Source organism: Pyrus communis, chromosome 9 (assembly GCF_963583255.1).
Source record: "Pyrus communis chromosome 9, drPyrComm1.1, whole genome shotgun sequence".
NCBI lineage: Eukaryota > Viridiplantae > Streptophyta > Magnoliopsida > Rosales > Rosaceae > Pyrus > Pyrus communis.
In genome coordinates, this window is record NC_084811.1 from 2,946,402 (window position 1) to 2,966,193 (window position 19,792).

Sequence of the window (19,792 nt, forward strand, 5' to 3'; positions counted from 1 at the left end):
TGAAAGACTTATTATACCATGTGAATTAAGTTGCTTTGATTAATTTCTAAATTATTTAGAAGTGGCTTTGATAGATTGTGGGTTACAATTCCAAAACCCGCTTGCGAAGTGCGGGCATTTTTGCTAGTGATAATTCTATTCATATCACAAAGGATTATATATACAAGCATTTATACTTAACAGTTAAAGATCTCTACAAATCAGAAATACAATCAAAATCAAGTTACAATATTAATTCCTAAACCTTAAGAGAGATTATTTCCTTAGACAAGACTACTTCTATAAGTAGCTAGTATCTTGCATCAATGACAACAAACACTTCCACTTTGCATAGCAGATGGATTATTTATCATAACTAAGCGACACTCTTGAATTACCAACCCAATAGAGATTGAGAAAGCGTCATTGACCTAGTTCATTACCCCAAACCCTAATTGCTACATGCATCCAGGGTGTCTAACGAAATTAATTATTTTCTCAAGTAAACACACTGCGGCGGAGTAATCACACAATTGCAGGCGCATCAATCTCTTCAAAACGCGTTGGATCGTTATATGAAAAGGAGCCAGTAGTGATCATGTTCTTGAGACCTGATTTTGACCTGAAGTACATGGGCCTCAACCACGTCATCACCCAAATAAGAAACCGAATACTGTGTGTATTGCACCGACTATGGCCAGCAAGGGAAACCAAATATAAAAGGATATCCCGTAAATGCGTATAGGAAATGTTGAAAAACCCGAACTAGTGTACCAAGGGACGATCAGAGACAGCACACTTAGGTAGGTGTATGCCATGAATGTGAGAGTGACGCCCATGGACGTCGATAAGAGCCACGTGAAGAACGGATTGTGGAGAGGAAATCCACTAACTAGCAAAAGGGTGACACACAAAGAAGCAAGGAACGAGACGGTGTTGTATTCTATGAAAGTGAGGAACCCAGCTTGCCGAACGTAGTCTAACACTGCAGTTCCAGCTATAAACGTCCTCTCTTCAGTGCAAACTGTTAAAGAAGATGGGACTCGAGGAGAAAAACGTGTAGAGTAACTAGAGTTGGTATTATTATCTTCCCAAACGCCACCGGGTGGTTTAACTGCGGCTTGAAAAGTCATGGTCGAGATCATCGTAGCCACAACCATCAGCATGCCACGTGTCTCGACCACCCAATTATTCGGATATCTCAACCATTTCATCCACCACCTTGCTGGCTTTGATCCCTTTTCCGATGGTGCTACTTGTTTGTGAAGCTTCTTTTTCTTCTTTACCCTTCTTGGATTTGGTGATACAACGGCAGCAGCAGCGGCAACAGCTGAGTTAGGATTATCATTTTCATTATTTTCTCTCCTGATTACTCCTGCGTCCATCAAAATCTGTTGAATTTCTAAGCTTCTGCTAAAGTCCTCTCTTGCAACGCTGCTGTACTCTAAGATATCTAACATGGTCAGAGACATTCCATGTACACCAGTTGCTTCTGCTCTTATAGCATCAACGGAAAGCAGGTAACGTATAGTCTGTAAATAATATATACGCTTTATTAATATGGTGGAAATTATGCTGCTAGGGAAACAAACAAGAGAAAGTTACTACTTTGAATTTTCTTGATTTTCAATATTTGATGCATCTAATATTTTTTCGTCTCAGTTTGGTCCTTAATTAAAGTCATAATTCTGGAACACTTTTATAGATTTGTGAAGTTTTTCGTCAAAAGTTCCGTTAACTGATGACATGACCTCTATGTGAAAATTGATTGGATGTCACATGTCCATATAGGTCCATATAGATATTTAAAAAATTTATAAAAAAACAAAAAAATTTAAATACTAAAATCGTACAAACCTAAAAGAATAATGCTAAGGAGACAAATTTTTTTAAACCAAATAATATGTTATCAATAAGAAACAAACACGTTCATCGATACTTAATTAATTATTCAATCATCATTTTGATTTAAAAAAAAATTGATTTCCATTATCTAACCTAAAAACCTAAGACCAACTCCAATGGTGTGCTAAAAGCTAAATTACCCACCAAAATTTTCCCCCAAACCCACTCCAACCCAAGAAGAAATTTTGGCCTAAATGCTAAATGCTAAACCAATGTCAAATTCTCCCCAAAATTTAGCCCAAAAATCGGAGTGGACTCCACCCAATATTTATCGGAATTTAAATTTTTTTAGATTAAAATGTTCTTAAAATTAATTTACGATAATCTACGTATTTAATTTTTAAAAAAAATTAATTTAACAAAAAAAAAATAGCCAAAGTTAATTCTTTAATAATCCTGGGCTAAAATTTTAGGCTAAAATGGTTGGAGCAGAAAAGCTGTTTCTGGGTTAAAAGCTAAATTTTTCAGGTTAAAAAATTTGACTTTTAACCCAACCATTGGAGATGGTAAGAGGGTGAAGATCATTTAAAAGAAAAAGGAGGTCGTGCAGCTGACCATGAAGGTTTCCGACGACCACCATGGTAGATTCCAGGCCTAGCTGATCGACGTTTGCCTCTTTGTGAAGGATCTTGGATGTGCAGAGGACCACGCTATCGACAACCTTTAGAGCAACTCCAGCGTTGGAGCCCTACCCCTGGCAATGCACTATTCAATCCACCTAATGAACAGTAACTGCCCTTAATGAACAGTAAATAGCCCTGGCAATAGAATTTGCATCTCCACCGTTACACTTCAATAGCCATGACAATAGGCAATAAAATATTAGTATTTTATTTATTTATAAAATAATACAAAATAATTTTAATTGTAATATCGGATAAGATTTTTAATCGTTCTCGTTGCGCCACGTGTCATTATCTGAAGTATTATTAAATAATACAAAATAATTTTATTTGTAATTTCGGATAAGATTTTTAATCGTTGTCGTTACGCCACTTGTCATAAAATCCGAAAAGACAATTATTGGGGATGGATTTCCTATAAATTTTTTAATCGTACTCGTTATGCCACGTGTCATTATCTGAAAATACAATTATTGGTGATGGATTTCTGATAAGATTATTAACCAATCACGTCGCGCCACATGTCATAATCTGTTCACAATCTTTGAGGATAGATTTCCATCAGATTTTTAACGAATGACGGCATGCCACGTGGCATTATGTACAACCTAATCCTTTCTGAATCCTCTATATAATCCACCATCCATCCTCACAAATCTCACACCAATTTTCTCAAGATCTCTATCATTATTCATAGTTGAGACAAAGAAAGGAATGTGATTGAAAGTAAAATATGAAATTGTTGTGTAAGGTAGATGATAATAAGAAGGTATTTATAGAAAAGTAAAAACAATTTTTTTCAGATTTTTTTTTGAATTTTTTTGAATTTTTTACAATTTTTTTTTAATTTTTATTCAATTAATTAATCTCTGCCGTTGGATATAAAAAAATTTGAATTCCAACACTCCAGATTGTGCCACGTGTCACAACGGTAACTTTTCAGATTTTTAAAACTATTTTTTCATTAATTTTTTTATTTATAAAGCATTTTAATATCCACCGTTGATCTCAGATCGAACGGTGGATATTAAATCTGACTTTTTTTTTTTTTTTTTTTACCGTTGAGATCGAACGGTCCAAATTAAGTGACCGTTGAGATCTAACGCACCGTGGGAAGCCACGTGGCTTCCCAACGGTAACTGACAGCCTTTTTTTTTCTTCTGATTTTTGTGTCGGCGACGCACCCCCACGCGCGGGTGGGGTGCACGCGCTTGACACAAAAAAATTTAAATATTGCGCTGACGCCTCCCTGGCGTCAGCCTGACGTCACGTCCACCTCGGGCTCTCGGGCTAGCAATCCCCCACGGGCCCGGAGCTCTGGCCTCCACCTTCGGTCGGGCTGGCCCACGCTGGAGCTGATCCCCTGGCCCTCAGGCCCTTGTTTTCTCCCTTGTCCCCCGAGCCAAACCCAACGCTGGGCTTGCTCTTACGGGAAACACGTCGGGCAATTGGGTCGGGTCCAGATTTCTAGATGCCTAATAAAAAACGAACCTGAGGTTCCTAACCCATTCGAGACTAAGCTTTCCATTGGCCGGCCAGCCAACTGGGGTTTTCAGATTAGGCTTTGGCTACGATGGGTTGTCTTCGGATTCAAAGTTGGTGATGGCGGAAGATGCCGAAACGATGACTGGCAACAGTTCTGCTGCTAATACGTCTTGCAACTTTTTGAGATGCAGATGGACGCAATTCTCTTTTATTCCAGTTGAAGGGGAGGTAAGGGAAGGGAGTAGGTTGCAGATCTGGGGAACGGAAACCCATATGCAGCACAAAAATGAGTGGATTCATTCTACCGCTACCCCATGTGCAGTCGAACGGAGGGAGATAGATGCTCAAATTTGCTCATTTGCAATTCATCCTCAATGTTTATCAGATAACTTAGTTTTTTTTTTTTTTAATTTATTTAATATCCACATGTGATATATTGACATGTAGCGCTTAGTCATTATTCACATGAATGCTGCATCATCAGTTAACGGAGATTTTTACGAAAACTTAATGGATATGTTAAAGTGTCCTCGAATTATGATTTTAGGTATCAAGTTGAGACGAAAAATACTTAATGTATCAAATGTTGAAAACAAAAAAAACTTTAGAGTAGTAAACTGAGATTATTCTCATAAAGTATATAAAAAGAGGAACAAACAAAAGAAAATATACACATGAAGATATGTATAAAATTACCATTACCTATTAATTGAACTCAAAATTGTACATGAAGTTATCATTTAGGAATACTTTCATAAATCCGTTAAGGTTGTTGTTAAATCAATTGTTAACTAGTGACGTGATATCATGTGGACAATGACTAGGCCACGTGTCAATGGAGCCCATGTGAAAATTAAAAATTTTAAAAATAGAAAATTTTGAAAAATCCCATCGTCTTCTACCTCCCCGAATCCCAACCAACCTTCCCTCCATTCTTTCCTCTGCGCTCACCCAACCCTCCCTCTCTAAAACCTGCACGATCTATAACCCTCATGGACCGGCGAAGATGAACAGGATCGCAGTGAGATCGGTGGTCGGTAGTGTGGGCGATGCCCGGAACAACATCGTTGCATTTCCATGGCAGTCGTTGCTAGGCTGTTGGATAACGCCAAGTTCCTGAACCACCGGAGCAATGACGATTTTAGCAAATCTGGGGCTGGCTTTGAAGTTTCTAGGTTTAGTCTTCTTAAAACCAAAGTGTGAAGGTTTGAGCTTTTATCGAAGCTTTATCAGCAGCATGGTTAGGTTTTGTATCAGAGAAATTGGAGGTTTGGTTTGTTGATTAAGGGATGTGTGGCTATGATTCTCATGAGGGGAGAGGCTCCATTTTGACACGTAGTGCTCAGTCATTGTCCACGTATGCACTATGATGTGTGGCTATGATTCTCATGAGGGGAGGGGCTCCATTTTGCCACGTAGTGCTCACTGCTCAGTCATTGTATGTCACCAATTAATGGCTGATTTAACACTAACCTTAATAGATGTATGAAAGTGTCCTAAAATTATGATTTCAGATATCATTGTGACAATGACAAAGCTAGAAATCTATGTTAGGAGGGGCCTTTAAGCTAAATGAAAGAAATTAAAAAAAAAAACATATAGTAATATAGTTAATTGGAGAACAATTAAAAGTTAATTTTTCTAGCTTTTTAGTTAAAGCCAGAGCCTTAAAATTTAGATAAAATTTAGTATTGAGATGGTTATGTTCTAAAAATAGAGCATGTTTACAAGTTTTGGTAAAAAAAGATTTCATATGTTAGATTCAAGTAAAAATTAAGGTTATGACTAGCTCAAAAATATTGTAAGATATTTCTTTCAACATAACGTAAAAATTTAAGGTTATGACTAGCTTAAAAATATTATAAGATATTTCTTTCAACATAACTGGATCTTACTCTCGAATGTATAAACCTTATTTTATATGAACTGATAAAAAGACAGAAGGTTTTTGGCTGTGAACATATTATTGGGAGTTTTAAAAAAACAGAAGAAGGATAAAAGGTTGTTGGCTATGGACATCTATTATTGGGAGTTTGAAAAATCATTAGCGTCAGCACGTTTCGAAGAGGGGACCTCATGTATAACCAAACTCTTCTTAACCATTACACCACATTATTATTATATATACTAAAACCCAGTTTGGTTCCGGCACTGTTCAGCAATAGTAAAAGAGCAGTAATGCTCCTAATTTTTTGTTTGCTTAGCCGTTTTGCTGCTGCTTTGCACATTTAAATATCTGTTATGGCTAGGGCTGGAAAAAAATCCCAAAAATCCCAAACCAAACCAAACCGAACCAAACCGAAATCCCAAAAATCCCAAAAATACTTAATGTATCTGTCATCCCGAACCAAACCGAAATTTTCGGTATGGGATTCGGGATTACATCTCCATTTTTTCGGTATTCCCATACCGAATAGAAATAAATATTATATATATATATTATTTTTTAATTATAAGAGAATTATTTTTTAATTAATGGTATTGGTAGCCACTAGTGTGATTAATCTTTGTCTCAACTAAATAACTAATGTTTGTTTGTTCAATTTGTTTGTTTCTATATTCCAGTTGTCTCAACTAATGTGATTAATCTTTGGATATTAGTTTCCTGCATACCTAGCCACTAGTGTGATTAATCTTTGGATATTAGTTTCCTGCATACCTAGCCACTAGTGTGATTAATATGTAGATATTAGTTTCTTGCATACCTAGGCAAATCAAGAAAACAAAGGAGCAAAGACCATTATGCATGCATGAACATATCAGTATACATATATTGTATATATATACACGGACAAGGTGGGTACAGGGCATGCAATTAGTTGAGCTCAAATTTTTTTTTTTTTTTTTCGAGTACACTATGTAGTTGTTCTTTCAGACATGGGCGCCGCCAAAATTTTCATTTAATTACAACTATGTGGAGGAGGAATCAAAGTTGGAATGTGGGGTGAGATGGCATTAGCCCAAAAACTTTGTGCACAAATGGGTAGTGGGTAGATTGAAACTTAATTTTAGCCCAAAAACATAATATGTCAAATTTTAGCCCAAAAACATAATATGTCAAATTTTAGTCCAAAAGCCCAAAAACATTTCGGGATTCCCGATTTGTCCCGAAATCCCGAAATTATTTTGGGATTCCCGAAAATTGGGATTCCCGAAAATTTGGTTTGGGATTGGTATTGAATTTGGGATTCCCAAAAATTTCGGTTTGGGAATCGGGACAAGGGTTTCGGTATGGGATCCCATACCGAACCACCCCTAGTTATGGCCCTGATTGCCACGCGTTGATCATCCTTTGTCCGTGTGGTTTGATTCGGACGACGTTTCCCTTCTAGCCCACGCGTCCATCATCGATGGCCCTTTCAGTTCGACTTCTTCCCAATTTCGCTTCTCACGCCATTCTCACCTTTTGGGTATTTTGGAATCTAGGTTTTTTTCTCTCCTGCATTGTCGTTTTACTTGCTGTTTAGCGTTGCCATCTTTCTCCAGATCGGCAGGCCGATAGAACCCGGCAAGGTCAGCATGTAGTTCTGTGGAATTACCGCCTGTGATCTCAGCCATCTCAGCCATGCTCACGCCGCCGTCAATTTCGTTGTTTTGTTCAGGTTCGCACATTCAATCTCATTATTTGCATTTTTAATTTAATATTCATGCAATTAATTGTGCTTTCGATTAGTGTGGAAGTTGATATGTTTGATTTTATGCATGTACTTTATTTTTTCTATTTTCTGTTAGAAATTAATTTACTTTTCATTGGAAATCGTTGAGCTCCTAGAAGTTTTTGCCTTTTTTCTTAATTTGATCGAAATCCATTTCTTACCCACATAACCTAGAGTCGCCTGATGAGTTTTTCGTCGTTCTTAGTGTGTCTGATTTAAATTTTTTTTTTTTCGGTTGTTTTCGATTTACAGATGGATTTTGTGTTTAAATTTTGATTTTATAATTTTGGGGGGTTTTGTTTATGTGCTCGGATGCTGTGTGTGGCAGTCTGATTTCGCTCTTTTTTTGCTTTCAGCAAACGCTAGTGTTCTTATTTTGGGGTTTTGCTGAGGGTATATAATTTGTTGAAATATTTAGTTTTTAATACGTTAACAATTTTGCTGGGTCAGTTTTTGTTACTGACTGTGTTTTTTTTATTTTTTTTTATTTTAACACTTTCGATCTCCTTCTATTTGAGTGGTATACTGGTATACAATTTATTGTCCTAAATTCACAATCTTACACTTCACAAATTTCACTGCTCAACCTATACTCAGGTAATCAGTTCGAAGTTGGACTATTTTAACCCTTTCAGTTTTTAGACTCTATAATGTTAAATCCAATGTTTTATTTTGATTCTACATTCATTTTGATTTTACTTTTGACTTTCAGTCTACGTTCATTTTGATTGAGTTGTTTTAAGGATTTTGTGGTAGGACTCCCTTTGGAATTGCCGAATGCTGTTATTTGTCGGGTGGATGCCTTGGAAGTAGAGTTAATTCCTACTAAAAAGGTATAGAAGCTTAGCTAGACCTTGATTATCATGTAAGGAAGTAAATAACTATAAAAGTAGCTTCACTATGGTCTGTAGTCATCTGCCACACCTTTGCATGACTCTTATATACCTTTGAAATTGAATTTGGGTTTTGATTATTTCAATTAGTTTCTCTGGTTTATATTTCAAGGTCAGCCGGTTTTGTATTTAGCATCAATCAATTGCTTTTTTCTTGGTGAGTACTTAAACGTTTACACTTTCAGTTTAACAGAAAATGATAAATTGAGACAAACTTGAAACCTAATAAATCAATATTAGCAAACCTATAAACTTATTTCGTGACTATCACAATATTCTTTCAATATTCTACATTTTGCTTACAATTCTGTTCTCTCTAGGATGTTTAAGTGTATTTTTGGTTTTTAAGTTTCTCCGCCAAATACCAACTGTGTGATTGTGTTTTCTAACCCCTATGTTCTCAATAATGTTAATATTTTTTGATACCATTTTTACATCTTTCAAACACAATGTTTAATACAATTTTCAAATCCGCAGTCATTTTGAACTCGGATTCAGCCAGCCTGTGGTAAGCCTTTATTTTCAATTGCTTTCATTTGTTTATATGTGAATCAATAACTTTTTGGCAAATAATGAATGTCGGAATTGCTGATAAATTGATTCTTTGTTTAAAAACTTGAACCGTAGATCTGTGCAAAATATCCATATATGGATCAGTGCAATGGACTCTTCGCAACCTATGGACCTCAAATCTCAGTGCGTCTTCCATCATTTCTCCAACCTCACTATATATGGAACTATTACATTTGCAATCATATTAATTCCTTGAACACAATATTTATATTTCTCTGTAACCTGCTAATTTTGGAATATATTATCATTTCCTTACTGGTACATGAAAATGAAAATATAAAAATAGAACCGGTTTAAGAAGCTAATCTCTTTTAATGTTCTTGGTTGTGTACAATAATTTTCAGTTATGTGAACTAGAAACCATGTGTGATTTAACTTGTAAAGTTTCTCTTATCACCCCTCTGGATAGTTTTGTGAACGAAAATAAGCATGTCTCTGTTTGTCTTTGAGTTTTCTCTAATTAAAAGTCGGAACAATGTCAAGACAAGTAGAAAATCCGTTTCTCTACAAAATAGGCAGTTGTCACTGGTAATCTAGGGAAAATAATTCAGTCAAAGATGAAAATAAAATTATTAAAGTAAATAATAAACCTTATATAATTTGTTTCTAATCTTTGAATAATTATTGTTGTGTCATCCTGAGAGCACGATTGGTGCAGATCAAATGGATCTGTACCAGAGCATCTTGCGCACAACACTCTATGTTCTTATTTTATTTTTGGGTTAGAGCATGCATATATTATCAGTTGCTAGATATCATGATCAATTCCTATATTATATGTGAAATAAAAAAAGAAGGAACACTCTAATCAGATGTCCACTGAAAAGAAAACAAATCACATTATAGACCAATACGTGTTAAAATTGTGTTGAAATAGAAAGATGAATAGAATGTTTCTGATAGAGATTACCCATGATAACAAAATGGTCAGGCACTATTTAATGGTTGTCAAGGTTGGATCTTTGTCTTAGTGAATAACAGTACATCTTATATCAGGGAAAAACACTAAGATCTGATACACTATCAATTTCGTATGACAGGAGAAATAAAAGCTTTAGAACGCACTCCTTAATAACATATGTTTTTTTGTTTTTAATAGTATACGAACATAAAAAAAATGCCCCCAAACCTCCAAAGACAGTAGCAAGATCTTTGTTGATGGTAAGCTATTATTCTCTGAGATCTGTTTCTTTTTGTTTATTTCACATGTGTGGCTATTTATTGAAATTTGATTTGTCAAGAACTGGAGATGGTCTCGATTTTAAGGTTAAAATTGAATCATCCATGATTTTAAAATAATGGTATTTTTATTAAACCTATGACGATGGACACATAGGTTATACATGCGGATTGTCACATTGTTGTAGTTCTCAATTGATTTATGGTAGGTAGTCTTAACTCTTCGTCTATGTACCAATTTTTTTTATTTTAGTGCTCAGGTAGAAATTACAGAGGAGCTTATTTGTTGGAGATTTGAAGAGTAAAACTTAGCAGTGCGGTACCGCCGAAAGTGGTAATTGCTAATCAGATTTCCACTCTTTTTTCCACATACTTTGGTTCAAAAGCAATATCATTTGAATGATGAAACATTAAGTTAGCATCTCAAGTGAACTGTATTTGCCACTTCTCTTTTAACACTAGTACAAAAAACACTTTGCGCAACGCAGGTCCTTCGTCGCGCAAAATCAAAAAACGTCGCGCATAAACCGTCGCGGCAAGGCAGTGACAGAAGGCTTTGCGCGACGCAAGTAACCCCATCGTCGCGCAAAGACACTTTGCGCGACGTATTTTGCGCGACTCAACATCCGTCGCGCAAGTTTCTTTGCACGACGCATGTAAAGGCTTCGTCGCGCAAAGTGTCTTTGCGCGACGTATTTTGCGCGACTCAACCTACGTCACCCAAGATCCTTGCGCGATGTATTTTGCGCGACTCAACCTACGTCACTCAGGATCTTGCGCGACGTATTTTGCGCGACCCAACCTACGTCACTCAAGATCCTTGCGCGACGTAGACTATAGTTGCTCAAAGTGTCTTTGCGCAACGCATGTTCCCAAGTTGCGCAAAGATACTTTGCGCGACGCAGTCTACGTCACGCAAAGATACTTTGCGTAACTTGGGAACATGCTTTGCACGATGTATTGTATGTCGCGCAAAGTGGAAATTTGGTTTTGGTAAAAAATATTACTTTCTTAATTTTTAATAATATTGTAATTAAATTCTAAATAATAATTAACCAAAGAAAAGTATTTAATTATACAATATATGAAAATGTACATACAAGATGTCCAAATAAAAAAGAAAAACCTACAAGTAATCTTCTAGGTGAAGTGGCTACTGGGTATCGGCAGGGTGAAGTGGCTCGGAGGTTGAAGGTGTAGCAAGATCAAGTATTGGTAGTGAGATTTGGAGGCCGGTCATCTGTATGGCTCGTATAAGATCTCTCATCTGTCCGTCATAACTATGCAGCTGCTCGCCCTGGGCCCTTATCTGCTCCTTCATCTGCTCACCCTGGGCCCTCATCTGCTCGCCCTGGACCTCAAGCTGACCCTTTAGGGTTATCACTTCCTCCTTCAATGAATCGACCTCTGTGGTGTTTGATCTGGAAGAAGAGGCACCAGTCTCACGAAGTCGCGCTTTCCCCATGCACCGAACAACCTTGCCGTGACAAGGACCGAAGTTCTGATCTAGGACATCAGTCAAAATCTGAAAACCTGCATCATCAGGTACTGTGACGTCCTCAATTGGGGTCTCCGGGGGAAGTTGCGATGTTGCTTCTTGGAGAACAGTAGTGCTCTTTTCCACCATAAGAGCCTGTAATAATAAAGAAAAAACATATATATAAATAATATTTGAACGATTCATACATATAAGAATAATAACAATTACATATACTTACATGAAGCTGCCCATCGGTCTCATCTCCAGGTCGAACGTAAACGTCCTCGAACATGTCGATCTCTGGGAACTTAGAACCCTCCTGAAGAAAGAAAAAAAAACATTTAAGAAAATTTTATTAATCAATAATAATAAATAAATTGTATAAAATTTCTAAATTAATATACTTTTACCTGACGTCGTGTCTGAAGCCTATATGAAAAGGGCTTCGAACCAGAATGGTGGAGCAGTGTCTTTGACTCCCGAGCTATCTTGCCAGCAACAGATTTCTTCTGTTAAACACACAATATACATGTTAATGCGACTATTTGAAATAAATTAATAAAAAAAGATTTAAAAAATAACTAAAGCAATAATAAATTATTATTCAAATATTATGTACATACCACAAATTTTGGGTCCGTAAAATGATTGCAAAGCCATTCCCAATCCTCTGGCCGGTCCTTCAACTCGCTTGGGCAACCATGTAGGCGAGCAATCTCCGGAGTATCCCATAGCTTAAAATGCGTGTGAAGATAGTTCTTCCAATGTTTGTACCGGATTGCTAAGGTCTCATCTAAGTAGGCCTTGACCTCGGGAAATATATCATCAAGATCGAAAATTACCTACGAATATGAAAAACAATAAAATAATAGTAAGAAATATAATAATATTAAGATAATATATTTTGGTTTTTAATATTTGTAAACAAAACTAAAAAAATGATATTGAATCCGAATTTGTTTATTTAGATGAAGAAAAGAATGCAAGAATCGGAAAAATAATTTATGAACCCAATGACATTCATGAACAAGCAACTCAGACATGGCATAAAGTACAAGATTATAATAAACAAGAATCGATAAGATTAGCTTATGAATTTGAAAAAGAAACAGAAGAGGTAATTTCAAAAATTGATGAAATAGATCAAAATGAATTAAATAACGAGATACAAGAGTTGGATGATTTAATTTCATTACTAGATTCGATACATACCTAAGTAATCCAGTGAGTCAAAATGAATATACAGAACATCAAGAAGAACAATATTTTTATGCAGAACCAAGTAGTTAAAGGTTAAAAATTAATACACTAACCGACAACTTGTCTCGCACCAAATCCTTCGTACAATCTGGAATTTCTGCCCATTTCTCCCACTGCATAGGACAAATTTGTTTAATAACAACACCACAGCTACTAGCGATGATGCTATGTTGTTGAGCTGTAGCCGCTCCACGATGTAGTGGGTCATACTCAATCTTGATCTTGGAGCCAGTCAAACGTACACTCTGTGCCGGCTTCAGCATTCGACTAGGCCCCCTAGTTTTTTTTTTAGCTAGCCAAAAATACTTAAATGGTGAAAACCCAAAGCTTAAATTTTCACAAAAAATTCAACATAACTTCCCCTAATAGTATAGCATTTCCCAAAATGATAATATAGCATTTCACAATCCAACATAACTTCCCCTAATAGTATAGCATTTCCCAAAATGATAATATAGCATTTCACAATCCAACAAATTTTTAGCATCATAAAAATAATAATTTTAAAATGAAAAAAAAAAAATACAACGTAGTCATCAAGAATTAGAAAAAAAACTACCTGGATGGGAGGCCTCACCCTCGGCTCTGGATGCTGCGGAAGTGTGATCAGAAGGGTCCGGCTCACGACGACGTCGGTGAGGTCGTCGTGCACTGAGCGGGTGAATGGATATTGATGACGTCGATGAGACAGGCACCTGGGGCCCCATAGGAGTAGCCTCAGTAAGGGGTGTAGGAGGCTCATTGGTCACGCTCCGACGACGAGTGATCAAATGCGACATCTATACACTTAATTTGCGTCGGCTTCGAGTTTGGCGTCACTGCCTTGCGAACGAGAGGGAGAAAGATGAGTCTTAAAAATCAAATTCGGATTCAATATATGGGAAAGAGGGAAAGAGGGAAAGAGGGAAAGAAAAAGGGAAAAAGGGAAGAAGGAAAGAGGTTTATACGGGAGGGAAAGAGGGAAAGAAAGAGGGAAAATCAAGTGCTTCATGTCCGGTTACAGTTGTCAAGGGCTCACACAATCATCCAAACCATATATAACTCGATTAATTAGCTTTCTAAATATAATTTTCTCGGGAAATCAAATCAAGCATCAGACAAGAGGATCATCAAACAGCCAAACCAACACAAAAATGTAAACGAAGAAACCAGAAACAAAATCGCATTGCTGCTAATTCAAATTAGATAAACGAACATGAAGATATTACAGCTTTTGATAATATAATATAAAAAATTGTCTTAAAGAAGATATTAGATGCTAATCTCAAAATAAATTATAGCTGCTTGAGAAATCTTCTTCAACCTGAGAGAAGCAGAATTGTCTTAAAGAACATGAAGATATTACAGCTTTTGATAATATAATATAAAAAATTGTCTTAAAGAAGATATTAGATGCTAATCTCAAAATATATTAGATGCTAATCGCAAATTCCATCTGAATATCGAAAGTTGTCAGCAAGATTCTATCACCTATGCAAATATCTCCATCATCATCACATTCAAATCAACTTTAGTTAATTGAATTAACTTTAATAATTGTAATAGGAAGTAATGATTATGTCCAACCTTTGGGACAACATTTGTAGAAAAACTTTAGTTAATTGAATCAACTTTAGTTAATTGAATCAACTTTAGTTAATTGAATCAACTTTAGTTAATTGAATCAACTTTTAATTGAATCAACTTTAGTTAATTGAATCAACTTTAGTTAATTGAATCAACTTTAGTTAATTGAATCAACTTTAGTTAATTGAATTAACTTTAAAAAAATTACCAAAAATGTGATACTCCTTTCAAGTTCAATTTTTATTTCACATAAACCCATAATAATTTTTTTTACATATATTATTCAATTCCATCTTCTCCTTGGTGATTGCATTGAGGCTTGATCTTGGTGATTCCACAGGCTTACTCGTGAACTGGGCTGGAAGATTCTTTTGGTTTCCTCCAATCGTTAATTTTCCACAGGCTACTCTTGAACTGGGCTGGAAGATTCTTTTGGTTTCCTCCAATCGTTGATTTTCCACAGGCTACTCTTGAACTGGGCTGGAAGATTCTTTTGGTCTCCTCCACTCGTTGATTTTCCTTTGTGCTACTCTTGAACTGGGTAGCAGGATTCTTTTGGTCTCCCCCGAAGGTCTGAGCTTCCTCCTTTTATCTGTTTCTTTGTTCAACCTTTCCAATTCGTATTGAAGAGGGTTAGAGGATAGCTCAGCATATGCAGTTGTTGCTTGTCTCCACATGCTACAACTGAACATTTTCACTTGCCTTACTTGCTCCCCTTTGCAGAAGTGGTCCCTTCTCTGGAAGTGTATCAACCGTTGAAGATGACTACTCGAGAGCAACGCTAGGTAAGCAACCAGGGAATAGATTCCAGGCAGTCGGACCCAGATCGGAAGACTGACTCCAAGTGCCGGCTGATTGCTTCTTTCACTTTGCCATGCAAGTAAGAACAAGGACAAAGAAAAAGACAGGGAAAGAGCATGATATGAGATACTTTTGCTTTTGACCTTGATGATATGAGATACCTTTGCTTTTGAAGAAGCGGTGAATGAATCAGCACATATATTTGTTGTGCTTGTCTCTACATGCTTCAATCTACCGTTTCCTCCTGGGTCATCTGTACTCCAGGCATCTGGTATCTTCTTTGGGGAAGAAGAAAAAATTGAGTATTTCGAAAGGCTTTGCTGGGAGTGCGCCTTCAAAGGTGAGGAAGAGTTGGGCATTTTCTTCAGGTCTGCCTTGCCATAAAAGATGAAGGTCGACATATATAGGGATTTCTCAATAGCAAGTGGTGGTACTGTTCTTTTACCCTTGTCGACAAAAGTTCTGAACAACGCCTCTTCGATTTCTGAACGACGCCTCTTCGATTTCTGAACTTCAAATAGTGATGACTCTTCGATCTTTGAATAAGCGGCCCTTCGATTTCTGAATAAGCGGCCCTTCGATTTCTCGAGCCCAGAGCCAAACGGCTCTCTTCTGTCCATTCACATCCCCTGTGCAGAAGGATAATAATATTATTTGTTGTAAACCCCGAAGCCCTTTGTTCTCTCTAGAAAAATGAGAGACATCTCTCACTACTCTCATTTCAAACCTCCACGCGTCTTCAACTTTGTCAGAGATATGAAAAGCCGAGATTGTGTCTGAAGAGTGTTGACGAAATTTACGCAGGAAAATCCGGTGGTTGTGTCGCAAAGTCTTTATAGAGGTGATCGATCACCTCTAACATGCACACTTTGAAGATTGCCCATCCGTGAAAATCGTCTCCGGCCCTTTGAGATTTTACTCCATCCAACCCTTCTCTTTTAACATCTTTGAAAATGGCTAACCCATCTAACATTTGCTTAGATTTGAGTCTCAGCAGTGATCCGGTTGCGCCGCGTCAAGGTAATGTATGGTGCCCGTCTTTCTTATCTTCTAATGGCCCTTTTACAGGTGAAGACTCCATGATGACGGATGCAACAACAGCTACGATAGTAGCTAGGAACCTCCTTACTCCCAAAGATAGTAGGCTGCTTTCAGGACGGTCCGATGAGTTGGTCGTTCAAGAGTCCCTCGCTCTCAGTGTTCAGTGTGCGGGCTCTGTGTCCAACATGGGCCAACGCCTGCTTGCTCGATCCCGTCAAGTGGAATCATTGATGGCAGAGGTGGAAAATCTTAAGCAAGAGATCAAACAGCTTAAGTACGAGAATAGAAGTTTGCATGTGCTTGCAAATAACTATTCGACGGGTATGAAGAGGAAGCTTGATGAGCTGCAAGAATCTGAAGGTCGAATTCAAAGTGACCGTCAAAGGTTTGCGGCTTATCTCCAGAGGCACCTTTTTCCTGGGTCATCTAGCGTTCCACCTAGTATTGAGGCCTCGAATGCTCTATCTTCGATGCCTCCCGCTCCGATGCCTCCTGCTCCGATGCCTTCCGCTCCGATGCCTTCCGCTTCTAGAGTTTTGCCACGTAGTGGGGCTTCACATAAACAACCTTTGTGAAGGCTCCATCATTCTGCCATGTTTTTTTTTTTTTTTTTTTTTTTTTTTTTTTTTTTTTTTATGAACATGTTTTGTTTTATTCAGTGTATTGTTTTATTTTTTATTTTGTTTTATTTTTTATGAACATGTTTTGTTTTATTTTTTTTATTTTTACTCCAGGGTATGTTCACGAATCGGATGAGAACTCCGAGTCATAAACTAGTACCTAAAACAAGAAACAAAACAAGATTAAGAATCTGGAATAAAATAAAGTTTAAAACACTAAACTAGACTCAAAGAATGCGAAACTAAACGCTTAAAACACTAAAACAAACCAAAAGACTCAAACATCACCTAAAACACTAAAACCCGTTTTGCTTATAAGTACAAAATAAATAAATTAAAATCTACTCAGTAAATACATATATGAAAACAATGAATTGATTTGATCGTCAATTTAAAACATTTACACAAGTGGATACCACAAAAGAAAAAGGCAATGCAAGAACCCCAACCGTCAAACTTGTTTGTATATACTTGGAGATCTTATACGTCAAAAATCGCAAACTTGTTTGTATATGCTTCGAGATCGCATACGCCAAAAATCGCAAAAAAAAAAAATCAAAGATTATGTAACGGGACAAACCTTATCGACGGGTATAAACGAAAAATCACGATTTAACGGTCATTTTAACTTTGATTTTGATGATTTTTTACAGCTATACTCTTTAAACCTATATGAATACAATGAACTAATTCGATCGTTAATTTAAAACATTCACACAAGTGGATACCACAAAAGAAAAATGCAATGGAAGAAACCCAAAAGAAAAGCAAAAGGGCAGGAAAAAAAAAAAACAACTTTGCGCGACGTAGGTACAACTGCGTCGCGCAGCTGTTTTGCGCGACGCAGTTGAACCTACGTCGCGCAAACTTGTGTTTTCTTTTTTCCTGCCCTTTTGCTTATGAGTACAAAAGAAATAAATTAAAAATAGGAAACACATTGTACAAAATTAGTTTTCACAATCCAACCGTCAAATTTGTTAGGATATACTTCGAGATCGTACATGTCAAAAATCACAAAAAAAAAAAAACATTCAAAGATCAAGTAACATGATAAAACTTTTCGACGGTTATAAATGAAAAATCACGATTTAACGATTATTTTAACTCTGATTTTGATGATTTTTTACAGCTACACTCCTTGACCTTATATGAATACAACGAATGAATTCGATCGTCAATTTAAAATATTACAAGTGGATACTACAAAATCTTATGTTACACTTAATGAAAGTATAAATAAACTCTAAGTGTTAGTGAATCTATCGTTTTGATAGGAAACTCATTGTACAAAACTAGTTTCAACGATCTAACCGTCAAACTTGTTTGTATATGCTTCGAGATCGCATACGCCAAAAATTGAAAAAAAAAAACATTCAGATATCAAGTAACGGGGCAAACCTTTTCGACGGGTATAAACAAAAAATCACGATTTAACGGTTATTTTAACTCCGATTTTGATGATTTTTTACACGTACATTCCTTGATCCTATATGAATACAATAAACAAATTTGATCATCAATTTAAAATATTTAAACAAATGGATACTAGAAAATCTTATGTTATACTTAATGAAAGTATAAATAAACTCCAAGTGTTGGTGAATCTATTGTTTTGATGGGATACCCATTGTATGAAACTAGTTTCAACGATCCAACCGTAAAACTTGTTTGTATATGCTTCGAGATCGCATACGTCAAAAATCGCAAAAAACAAATATTCAGAGATTATGTAATGGGACAAACCTTTTCGATGGGTATAAACGAAAAATCATGATTTAACGGTCATTTTAACTTTGATTTTGATGATTTTTTACAGCTACACTCTTTAAACCTACATGAATACAATGAACTAATTCGATCGTCAATTTAAAACATTTACACAAGTGGATACCACAAGAGAAAAATGCAATAGAAGAAACCCAAAAGAAAAGCAAAGAAAAAAAAAAAAAAAAGTGTGTGTGTGTGTGTGTGTGTTTTTTTTTTTTTTTTTTTTTTTTCTTTTTGCCCTTTTGCTTATGAGTACAAAATAAATAAATTAAAAATAGGAAAAAATGGTAAAACATTCATGTTTTGCCGCCAAAATCTTGCGTGACGCACAAAACGTCGCGCAAAAGACCTTTGCGCGACCAAACTTTGCGCGACGAAGATTGGCGTCGCGCAAAAGACCTTTGCGCGACCAAACTTTGCGCGACGAAGGTTGGCATCGCGCAAAGATGTTTTGAGCGACCCAAATGTATCTGCGTCGCGCAAAGCGATTTTGCGCGACGCCAACCTTCGTCGCGCAAAGTTTGGTCGCGCAAAGGTCTTTTGCCCGACGTTTTGTGTTTTACGTCGCGCAAACATACTTTGCGCGACAAAGTTTGCTTCGTCGCGCAAGTTTCCGTCGCGCAAACATATTTTTCTACTAGTGATAAATGAATTTTAAGATCAGCTCCAGTCCATGTTTGTTTAACAATATAATTAGATCTTGTGTCTGTAATTAATTATAATGTGTGTGACATTTGTTAAATATTACTAATTAGTGAGTTCTGGGTATATTTAGGGAAATTCTATTCATACCCACTTATCTTCTTTCTATAGCAAACTTATCTTTTTTTATCTTGAAATTCCGAATGTGCCCAACAATTCTCCTTCTACATCCAAAATGAAAATGAACACAAAGTCAAAAATAAAATTTCAGAGAAAATTCCGACCACTTTATCTCTCCAAACCATAACCACCCCCAATTTCT

At 36.5% G+C, this 19,792-nt stretch overlaps 1 long non-coding RNA gene and 1 pseudogene across 3 annotated transcripts; one reads left to right on the top strand and one right to left on the bottom strand.

Moving 5' to 3' along the window:
• Window positions 1–504: 504 nt before the first annotated feature.
• Window positions 505–4,292, bottom strand: LOC137745485 (uncharacterized; annotated as a pseudogene).
• A 3,134-nt stretch (window positions 4,293–7,426) lies between these two features.
• Window positions 7,427–10,748, top strand: LOC137745900 (uncharacterized). 3 transcript variants are annotated; one of them, XR_011069735.1, is made up of 6 exons: window positions 7,625–8,245; window positions 8,361–8,481; window positions 9,019–9,049; window positions 9,169–9,237; window positions 10,214–10,275; window positions 10,547–10,748. It is a non-coding gene; the product is annotated as an uncharacterized lncRNA (long non-coding RNA). The 3 variants fall into 3 exon arrangements; XR_011069733.1 differs by having other exon boundaries at window positions 7,427–8,481; XR_011069734.1 differs by lacking the exon at window positions 10,214–10,275 and having other exon boundaries at window positions 7,625–8,481; window positions 10,554–10,748.
• The last annotated feature ends 9,044 nt before the right edge of the window (window positions 10,749–19,792 follow it).